Below are 11,967 nucleotides of genomic sequence, written 5' to 3'. Positions count from 1 at the left end.
TTTTCTCTTTCCAGAAATTCACCTGTATGGCCCTTTCTACTTAAGGAGGGACTTTCACATGGAATAAAACTATTCAAAGTTTACATATATTTGCTCTTCACAAAAATAATATGAAAACATCATTTCAACATGTCATTTACTCTAATGATGCTCAGTGAAAGGTGGTGATATATTCATAGCCAATGTTATTATTATTCATACTCTTATGGTGGTAATGAGGCAATGCTATTGTCTGTGGCTTTAGAGTACAGGACTCCATGTATAACTTCATACACCATTAAACATTTTATCTGAAAAGTAAATTAAGGCCCTGTTCTACAAAAATAGTTCATCAATTGCCCTTAGTTGGCAGGTTTTCCCAAATTTTTCATTTATTTTACAGAATTCAGAATATGCTGTGACTATTTTGGTTTTCATTGTAAATTATAAGATTTTATTCAAAACAATTAAGGTAGATTACTCAAACTATCAAAATGGACTTATAAACAAATACAATTGATTATAATTCTTACATAATACTAGCAGCAAAATTTTAATTTCCTATGACTTGACCCTTGTTAATATTTCTTTAGAAATCATTCTAAAAACTCTGTTTAGTTAGGAACTTGGGAAGTTATACTATAGCTGTCAGGTGACCAATTGCATGGAAAATTGAAATAGATGGGCAAAAGTGTTTCCACTGAACGATTTTGCACCAGAGTGTGGTAATCACCTTGGTAATGTTTGGCTAATGCCCTTCTTTTCCCCATTACCTTCCATCAACTTCTATCACGCTTCAATTCCTTTCTGGGACTTAGGGTGACTCTCACTCCTCCCTACACCAATTTCATTTGGTACTAGTTCATTTCACACTATTTCAACACTCTGTCCTCATATGTTGATGCTCACTGCCTTCCCAAATATCTTACAATATAAGTGAGTCATAACATGATCTCATTTTCTCATGCAGCTTTTTAAAGGAGTCTCAGAATTCATGAGCAAGGTAAGGGGCTTAGGGAAAGAGATTTATAAATGAAAAGAAATTCCCGTTAAATAACTGTCCAAATTAAATCAAAGAATACCTCTCAGCAACCTTAAATGGAGCACTTAGAAATAAAGTTACATTAGAAGGTGCAGGCAAGGATACATATTATAAAGACCCGAGTTGAGACTACCCAATTTATCATATAGGAGATCTGATAGGATATTCCAAGACTCAGCTTAGTCTTGTAACTAAAGGAGACTGAGATTATAAGATGATGCTAAATGTATGTTCCTGACAAATTCTAATACAAATTAATTCACTGATAAAAGATCTAATGAGTATTTGTATGTTTTGTTTCTGTGTGTTCTCAAATCACATATACTCTGTAGTGTTCTTTTACTTATTTTTATTTTTATTTTCAATCCCACTTCCTCTATGTGTATCCTGTTACCATTATTCCTTAACTAACTTTTGTAACCCTGCTCTTTTGATGTTCAATGGCTTCTTGTTCTAAGATATACATACCTCATTAGTTTTATCATTCCCCTTATCGAACTCACTACTGTTTGCCTGACAATTGAACCACGGGGCAAAGTTCAGTTCCACACCTGAAGTGTGAATAAGGGACATAGTCTTGAGAGTTACACAAGACTATCCAGATTTTACCCCAATTTTATGTAAGAACTCCTAATGAGTCCCTTCAGAGCAATTGGTAATGGTAGCTAGGTGCCATCTAATTCGGGTCTGAGAGTTGTGTGTACTGATGTTTACATAGCCAATTAATCCAATGAACAAATTGTTTCCATATTCAATTACATTTCCATCCATTTTCTTTTCCTCTTCAGGGGAAACACTGAAAGGCGAACCTTAGATGGCTGCTCATGTACTTTAAATCCCCAGTTGCTACTCAGCAAAGTCAGATGTCTTTGTAAACTATGTTATGCCAATTGATCTTGGTGCACTCGTATACGATGGTCCTGAGCTTTCAGACCAAGTGATTGATTCCCTCAAAGAATTTGGTTCTGGCTAAGTTTTCATACATTCATGGACATACTTGAAGCAAAGGTAAATGCACATATGAAATTATCTTCTTTCAAACCTATTTACATTTGTGGCTATATCCCTATTGTGGTGAGGTGAAATTTCTTAACATGACTCTTCAACCCATGTTCCCAGAACTGACACCAATTGATCGGGCAAAGCTGTGCAAACAGGGTGTGTGAAACTCTTGTAGAGGGAATTGATCAAATTTAGTTGCCATCCATTTATGTATAAGAGAGGCATCTCCGAAACAAGAATAGGGAGATTTCCTGGGACTACCCAGGAAGAACCACCAGCTGAGAAAGTTCTTTGAAATCCTTGCCCAAAGTGATGGATATCAGAAAATGCCATGCCAAATTGAGACCAGAGACTGAGGTAAGGAGATCATGAGACAGAGCAGAGGAGCAGCTCAGAGACCATAATAAGGAGACAGAGCAGTGTGCAGGTTTCCTGGAACATGGAGACCAGAGGCCACAGATCTTGAAGGTGAGAAGCTGAGGACTGGAAAGAGAGACTTAGATGCTGTCTGAGAGGAGATGCTACTATGGACCAATGGCTATATCCTTAATGTTCTATGATCCAGGCTATGTGGGCTAATAAACCCAAATAATTATAGTCTTAGCTGTGAATCCTGTAAGACCTCTCCAAATGATTATCAAACCAAGGAGGCAAAGAAAGTATTGTCGAAAGGACATTGGTGTCAGAATAGGTGATAAAATATGGAGGGTGGGCACATATCTGAACTCTGCTTTCTGGCAATTGCCCTGGAGCTGGTTTGTAGATGGATTATCCTTTTCCTTTTATAGCCAAAGGAAGTCATCCGTGACTCCCATGCTGAATTCCCTACCACTTCCCTCCTATACCTATTCAATTTGCAAATCTATTTATGCATCTACTCCTATATTACCATTACTGGACTATTGTGTAGATATTACTATTTACCTCTTTGGCTTTAACATTTGCCATTCTCCCAATGCAATGCTCTTCAAGTACATGTATAGAAGTCACTATTATATATTCTTCTATAATTCTTTTACACAGCTATGATGTTTTATCAAGCTTTAAAATATCTAAATTTCTGATAATGTAAAGTTAGAATCAGTGAATTTCTGAATTTAGAAAAATAAAAATATGTATTTCTTTTTTAAAAGAAGATATGTATTTCTACAATGCTCTTAAGTGCTTAACTACCTATAGATTAACTTTGAAAAGAGATAATAGAAGTATATGAAGAAGCTCATATAAATTCCTAAAATTGGGTTGCACACCTTCATTCTGTGATAACAGAATATAAAGCTATTCACTCATGAGGGATTAGGCACTAAAATTGTATGAACATTGACATATATAGTGCTAAAGGATTGAATAGGTTGTCCACTTCTGAGGCATTAGCCACTTAAAATGTTATGAATAGTGTAGAAACACTGTCTGATATAACATAGGAAGATAAGCCTTTTAGTCAGAATATCATTAAAATAAGACTGAGGAAGTAGAGTCAGCCATAATGTAGTGTCAGCCATAATGACGTAGACAAGTAGAGTCAGCCATAATGACATAGAGTCAAGTAGAGTCAGCCACAATGGCGTAGACGGAGTAAAACTTCCTGAGCCTTCATTTGCGCATCAGGTATGATTCAAAATTGAAAGAACAAACTGCAAAGATCAATTTTGGGTTGGAATGTAGAATTGGAACATAGAATGTATGAAATGTGAATCTGATATTTTGGAAGTCAACAACACTGAAATAGAACATAAAGATCAGTATCCTAGTCATTAATGAGTTGGCATGGATTGCACTGCCATTTTGAATCATATAATCATGTGGTGTTCATGGAATGACACATTTAAATGGAATGTTCTGCAATCATTTTCAAAGAAACATTATAATATATATATCCTGAATTATAATCCCAGATTTATATTTATAGTCCAAAATGGAAAGCTAGTTACTACAACTTTTATTCAAACTGACAAACCATCCACTAATGCTAGTGATGAGTAAGTTGAAGAATTTTACCAACTTCTTCCGTTTGAAATTTATCAAACACGTGATTAAGACACATTTTAATTATTGAAGCTTGAAAAGTGAAAGTTAGAAAACTGAAGAGACCCTCTCTACTGTTTCTCTCGCTCCCATCGAGCCCATTCCAGCTGTAAGGACTCCGTAGGGCAGGGAGAACCGCCCGGGCGGGTTTCTGAGGCTGCTGATGAAGGCATGGAAAGGGTCACTTTTCTCCCCCTGTGCGGCTGGTGGTTTTGAGCGGCTTATCTCGTGGTTTGCAATTCAATGTGTAAGCACTCTGCAACCAGTAGTTCAGAACTATCGTTTGGGTCATAGAAACAAATATTGAGGTCACATGATAGAATTTGGTATGACTAAAGAGTTCTTCATTACAAATAACTTTTGAACAATTAAACTATCACTGTAAACAAAGACAGAATACACAAAAATGAAAAAATAAAATGAGTACAACCTCAGAAAGATGATGGAGTTGAACCTGGGAAAACACAGTTTATATAGACTTATGTATTTTTGATAACTAAGAGAATAAGAGAAACAAATGTTTTCCCTGATTTAAACCATAGCCCTGGCACACATCTTCTGAGTTCAATTCTAACTTAAACCTTAAAGTTAAAAGCTGACAATCTAAATGCTTGGAATCTAGTGCTTAAATTAATATCCTCCTAATTAATTTTGATTTTTTCAATGTTACATGAATTATTTGAGCTCACATCTGTATGCCTTGACATGACTGAAATGCAATAAAATAACCAAGTTTATGCATCATAAATCTGAATTCTGAAATTTCTATTTAAGTTACAATGCTATAAGACAAGCATCTAAAATGTATCAGAGAAATATGAATTGCTTATAAAAACAAAAGCACAGAGCACAATAACAGTCTTTTTGTCATTCCTATCTTAATTATTAGCATATTCTAATATTAAATATTAGAAAAGGTTGAATCTTCATTTGTCTAATTTTTTTGTATTTTTCATTTTTATTAGTTTCAGTTTGGAGTACTACCCTCTTTCCCCCAAAATAAGACAGTGTCTTATATTAATTTTTGCTCCCAAAGATGTGCTAGGTCTTATTTTCATGGGATATCTTATTTTTCCATGAAGAAGAATACAGTACACATTTATTGTTGAACAAAAAAGAGGAAATTTATTACCTGTATACGGTATGGTAGTAGTTGTCACCACACACCAGCATAACCAGACAAACTGTGAATCCTCCAGTATCAAGAATTTCTTGTTACTACATTATTTCCATGTACGACAATCTATGGTACATTTACTCATTTTTTCAATGACAGTCATGTCATGATCTTCTGGAACATCATCATAACAATCCAAACCCTTATTTTCGGGGAGGTCTTATTTTCGGGAGTATGCCTTATATTTCAGTGAGAGGCAAAACTGTAAGTAGGTCTTATTTTGGGGGGATGTCTTACATTCGGGGAAACAGGGTAGTAGGTTGTTTTTGTTTTGAAGTGGGGGGTGGGGGGAATTTGGTCTTTCTAAATTGGCAATGTTGGTGAATTGGAAGGGAAGGTGGTATTGATATCCGAGAGTCAAGCATGAGACTTAGATCCTGGGCTGCCCAGGAGTTTAGAGGGACAAGGAAAAAGGCCACTCCCTTCAGTGCCTGGAGCAGGCCCAGGGAAAGCCCAGACACAGCATCCTCAGAGCCTGGAGTTTGAATTTAAAAGGCCCTGGGCGGATCTGCCCCCTGACTTAGGCAAGTCACGGGACCCAGGGGCATTTGTTTCTCATCAACACAATAGCACCAGGCTTGTTTCCTGCTGTACCTGCCCCTGGAAAAAGTAGCAGTATGGCCATGCTTCAGGCCTCCTTAAAACCAAGCCCCTGGCATCAAGCTGATTCAGAATTATAGCAACTCTGTACAGGGTTTCCAGGACTACAGATCTTTAAGGGAGCAGACAGCCTCATCTTTCTCCAGCAGAACTACTGGTGGGTTTGAACTGCCAACCTCGAAATTAGCAGCCCAATGCCTAAATCTTTTAGGCCTCATTAGGATTCCTAAAAGGGATGTAGGACCTGGGGTTCTCCAGTCTCTCTTGTGATTGTCTGATTGAGCTGTAGCCATGGAAGTCTCGGGGAAATAGCTGCAGAGAGGTGGGCTGCAGAGGGCTTGAGGAGGGCCCACCTAGGGCCAAAGCTCCTTGATTTCTCATGGTTCCTGGGTATCAGAGCTTGTCCCTGGAAGTGGAGCTGGAGGACCAGGATGTCTTCAGCAGGAAAGACAGAGGAATGAGCCACAGCACCCAGGTCAAACAGACCAAAGGACATGGTCAACTCTCCCCTGGGCCAGCCTTAATGTCCCTAATCCACCCTCCCCCTTCTGGCCTCTGCCTGTGTCTCTCAGATGATACTGGTCCTGCAGGTGCTCAGGCTCTGCTCCTAGGGGCTGGCCGTGGTGGCAGGGGTGAAGCCACTGGTGCCATTGCTGAAGGAGGAGCTGAGAATCGGGCGCAGGGGGAGCTCACGGGGGTGCCACTGCAGCCACTTCTTCTGGACCTCCAGCTGCACCTCCCCATTGAGGAAGCAATAGAGGACGGCCACCACCAGGCTCTGGAATGATCCAAGGGCCAATTCAAAAAACAGCTTGATTGCCATGGCATTATCTGGACACTGGAGAGAGAGATCAGCAGCAAAGTGGACTTAGCCAGTCACTTGTAATGATGTACTTCATTTCCTCTTGTTTCCTGGGTTCTAAGCTTTTTCATCAGGATTCTTAGAATGTTTATACAATGGATGAAATGAATCAGGATGGAGAGGATCACAGCCCGCGGGTGACCCACCAGACAGATTCATTGGCATTGATATCCCAGCATCCAACATCTTCCAGAAAGTGCCTGGTGACAGCCCACAAAGTAACAAGGATGGCTAGGGAACCCCATCCAAGGGCAACAAATCCCTGGAGGCACTTCCTTTCTGAGAAGGAGATGACCAGGATCATGTGGAGGTAGAGGCCTTCTACCAGCTGCCAGGTGTAGTTGGCCATGATGCAGTACTGGAAGAAGACCATGACCAGTTTGCAGCCCACCTTGTGGGCATCACAGTAGGCAGCATCGTCTGAGGAGAAGTGCACAGCGTCCTTGATGAAGTTGGAGAGGGTATGCAGGATGAAGGACATAAGCAGGTACATGTGGGTGTAGTTGCGGGTGCAGGTGAGCCTCCGGAAAACACAGAGGATGCTGAGGGCTGCCAGGAGCATCATGAGGGAGGAGATGTAGCCCACGGTGTACATGACCTTCAGCCTCAGCAGGTATGCATGCCGTTTCTCATTGGACAAGCTGTTCATGTCAACCCCACAGGCTTAGGGAAAGTACAGTTTTGAAGCATGTGTACAGTTTTGAAACATGGAACCATTTCTGCCTGTGAGCATCTGGAGGAATCTAAGACACTGAGCTTCCACGGTCCAGCCTGGGGTAGTGGATGGCCACAGCTGATGTTGTCCCACTGCCCTTCACAGCCTGGTATTGACTGCTCCAGGACCAGGCCTTCTGTCTGTTTCCTGGGGAGACGCTGCAGGCACTGCGCTCCTTCTGCCCCAGCACCTAGAGCACATCACACAGTCCAGGAAGAGTTCCAACCCTGTGTGTGGCAAAGGCGAATAGCAGCAACAGCAGCGGCAGGAGGGGCGCAGGGTGCCCAACACGCTCCTGTGCCTGCAACCTGATGGCCTACCGCCCGTGATAGTGCCCCGTGATCTCCAAGAGCTGCGAGTTCAGTGCTCCATGCAGAGTCCGGGGCCCAGGTCAACCGCTGCGCCCCGAGAAGCCATGACAGGGCGACCCTACCCGTGAGCTCGGTTGCTACTCCTCCAGGAGGGGCTGCAGGCACTACCCTGCCCCATTCACCAACCCTGTGGAAGCCTCTCCATGGAGCCAGCGCCCCCGGCAGGAGAGGAGAGAGTGAGGGAGTGCATTTGTCTATCTCATCTGCTTATTAAATCTGAAATAATACTACTTCTTCAATTAAATTTAAAATTGTGAGATGAAATCCTTGTAATTTTGCTTATGTTACTGGTACCATGACCCTCTAGAGATTGCTCGTGTAACAAACTGAAAAGGATGGGAATTTTAGGAGATTATATTGTAAAACACAATGTCAATTAACTTTATCATAATTATGGTATGTTTTTAAAATTTTGTAAACATTTAGACAGTTTCCAAAATGTTATGTAGTCCGGGTATTTTTTATGTGGTAATAATTTCCTACTGACAACGAGTTTCCTCGTACATTCAGAACTAAGGCTCTCTCCTCCAGAAAACTGCCACATGTCCACCAGTTTGTAATATTCTCATTGTTTACATGTTTCTGTGATGCTGAAAGCTATATCACTGGTAATTCAAACATCAGTGGAGTCATTGATTGTAAACAGATTTCAGCAGAGTTTACAGACTAAAAACAATAGCAAAGAAGGAATAGGCCATCAATTTTGAGGAACCAGTCACTGAAAACATTATAAACAGCAGTAGAACATTGTTAGGCACTGAAAAGAGCAGCACAACAGGGTCATCCATGGTACCAGAAGATGCTGCCCTCAGGTGGGAAGCCACTCCAAAGATGAGAGAGGAGAAGCTGCCTTCTCAAAGTAGAGGCGGCTTTAATGATTTGTATGGAATAGTCTTCCAGACCTTCTTGGGCTGGAACTCTATATTAAAAATTTGGATTTTGAATGTAAAAAAATATGAATCTAAGAAAACTGTAAGTTGTCAAAAATAAAATACTACCCTAGGCATTATCAGGCCGAAATGGACTGACACTGGCTATTTTGAAGTAGACAGGCACATGGCTTACTGTGCCTGGATGACTAATTCAAGATGAATGGCAACATATTCATCATCAACATGAATATTCAAGATCTATCTTGAAGTACAATGTTGCCTGCGCTAGGTTCATATCGATCCCCTTACAAGGAAATTCCATCAACACAAACATTGTTCAAACTCATGCACCACCCACTACAAGTAATGAAGACATTGAAAATCGTCACCTTCAGGTTTAAATTGATTGATCAAACATGCAATGAAAATGCAGTTATAATTGGTGCCCAGCTGTCAAAAGATATAGAATCTGGGGGCCTATAGGCTGGAAGATAAACAATGGGCCATCTAACTGAGAAACAACAAAGCCCACATGGAAGAAGCACAACAGCCTGTGAGATCACAAGGCATCAAAGGAATCAGGTATCAGGCATCAAAGACAAAAATAAATAAATGAAAAATCAAAGCATTGTGAATGAGGGAGAGTCTGGTGTGGGGACCCAGGGCCCATCTGTGGGAAATTGGACATCCCCTTGAAGAAGGGCTGTGGGGAGAAGAGGAGCCAGTCAAGGTGCAGTGTAACAATGATGAAACAACAACAATAACAAAAATGATGAAACAAACAATTTCCCTCTAGTTCTTGAATGCTTCCCCCCCCCTCCACTATCATGATCCCAATTCTACCTTACAAATCTGGCTGGACTGGAGGATGTACACTGGCACAGATAGGAACTGGAGACACAGGGAATCCAGGACAGATGAACCCCTAAAAAATGCATTTACAATTATTGACTACAGAAATACAAACATTGTAAAAAAAAAAAAAAGAGTAAGGAAAAGTAGAATATATGGCTTCGGTGACAGAAATGAAACTGGTAAAAACATGATAGAAATTTTCAAGACCAATAATTTATTAATTACAAACACCTTTTTTATATAAAAAAAGCACAAAGCATGACTATGTATACACATACACACGTCTGTAGATGAATTACACAGAAATCAAATGCACTGCATCTGAGGGAAGAAATTAGTGAGAATTTTAATCTCAGCAGCTAAAACAAAGATAGGGGTCCACTGTAGAACAGGCCATTAATTGCTCCTATGAAAATTCAGGTTGAAGATGACAAAAATTTAAACAAATCATAAGAACCAAGATATGGCCTTAATTATAGCCCATCTGAATTTTGAGAACATCTTCAAAAGAAATGTGATGTACTGAACGCTAATGACAGAAGATCTGATGAGCTGTGGGAGGACATCAAGAACACCAGGCATGATAAAAATTGAAAGTACAGGAAAGAAAATAACAGATCAAAGTGGATGTCAGAAGAGAATTGAATCTGAAACTCATTCTTGACCATCAAGTAGCTAAGGCAAATGGAAGAAATAATAATAATCAAAGAGCTGAACAAAAAATGTAAAGGGCAGCTGGAGAAGACAAAGTATTATAATAAAACCTATGAAGATACAGGATGAAGATGAAGATATAGAAAACCAAAAACATGGAAAGAACACTCTCAGCACTCAAGGAAAAAAAAAAGCTGAGTTGCAGTATTGAAAGATTCTATGGATAAAATATTAAGTGACGCAGGAAGCATCAAAAGAAGATGGAAAGAATACACAAAATCTTTGTACCAAAAACAATAGTTCTACACTCCACCATGTCAGGAGGTTGCACATGAACAAGAAGTAATAGTTTTGAAGAAATTCAAGCTGCACTGTGTTAGCCAAATAACAAGTCTTTGGGAAATTATGGGATTCCAATGGAAATGTTTCAACAAGCTGAGACGCGCCGGAAGCACAAAGAGGGAAGATACATTTGAATCACGGGCATGGCCAGGACTATTGTAAGTACCAGATACTTCCAAAAGAGCAAATAATGCTGTCTTGAAAGAAGTATAGTCCGAATGGTCCTTAGAAAGCTAAGATAGAAAGACTTCATCTCAAGTACTTTGGAGAGCTTAGCAGGAAAGATCCGCCCTTGGCAAAGATCTCCATGTTTGTCAAAGTAGAAGGGCAGTCAAAGGAGGCGGACCGTGGACCAGATGGATTGCAGTGGCTACCACAGTCAAGCCTGGCAGCCACTGGGAGGACGACGAAAGACCGGTGGTGTTGCCTTCCGTTACCCAAAGGGTTCTTCTAAGTCAGGACTGCAAAATAAGATCTTTAGAAAACAGCTCATGTTTGACAGAGAGCAATTTTCAGTTGCATTTTAGAGTATCTGAGGGACAAAGAGGGTTTTTTATTTATATATATATTATATTTTTTTTTCTAGTGATTTAAAAAAACATCCTGACATAGTCCTTGCATTTTGTGATCCATAGCACACAATGGTTACTTATGTAAAATTTGACAATAGATGTTTTGACATAATGATGCCAATGATACTGAAGAACACAATGGTTTTCTCTCTAATTTCTAGCAGGTATTTAATATGCTAGAAGAAATTAACAATAGTACACGGGCAATTCTTGATAGTAAGAGATATAAACTTTTATACCTGAATTTCAAAAGAAAGTGCAAACTTTTCTAAAACAAAAGCAAAATATCATTGTACAAAGCCCCTTATAAATAGACTATAACTATTTAAGAAATACAAGGGACAAATATGCAAAAGAAGTTAAAATGATATGTTTAAGGTTAACTATTTGACCCTTGTTAGCTTTAGTGACTACTTAGAAACTTTTTGTGTTACATTGTTTTTAATTCAATATTGTGTCGATCATCCTGTAGATTCTCCTCTAATTTTATCCCATTGCATTCACAAGAGTCTTCTTTACAATGCAGATGTGCATGTAATTAAAAGGGAGTATACTCCCAATGAATTTGGTAAACTTTATCTGAGTAAAGGGCATAGTGAGGAAGTGAAATTACCTATACATGTATCTGTAACTCCCACCTAATTATTGTGTGGGACTGAGCAAATACGTCATGTGAAACCTGAATAGAGGAGGTTGGCCAGTTTAGTTATAACTCCCTAAGCTATAAGAATGAGCCAGCTCCGAATTGGGAACAAAGGAAGCCCGGCAATCATCAAGAAGAACACTTGGGCAGTTCCTGGCTGAAACGGCAGATGTAGCAGATTATGAGACAGAGCAGAGGGTGAGCATGGAGACTGTGAGGCTGTGAAACAAAGAGACAGGCTGGCTTTGGGGCCTGC

The 11,967-nt window shown here is 39.8% G+C and overlaps 1 pseudogene; it reads right to left on the bottom strand.

Annotated features, from left to right (window-relative positions):
* Positions 1 to 6,432: 6,432 nt before the first annotated feature.
* LOC101646336 overlaps positions 6,433 to 11,967 on the bottom strand; it is an 8,013-nt pseudogene continuing 2,478 nt past the window's right edge.

This window comes from Echinops telfairi, unplaced genomic scaffold (genome assembly GCF_000313985.2).
Source record: "Echinops telfairi isolate 266 unplaced genomic scaffold, ASM31398v2 ScPeMD7_2;HRSCAF=8, whole genome shotgun sequence".
Classification (NCBI taxonomy): Eukaryota; Metazoa; Chordata; class Mammalia; order Afrosoricida; family Tenrecidae; genus Echinops; species Echinops telfairi.
The sequence above is the reverse complement of the archived record's forward strand: the minus strand, read 5'-3'. Positions and strand labels throughout refer to the sequence as shown.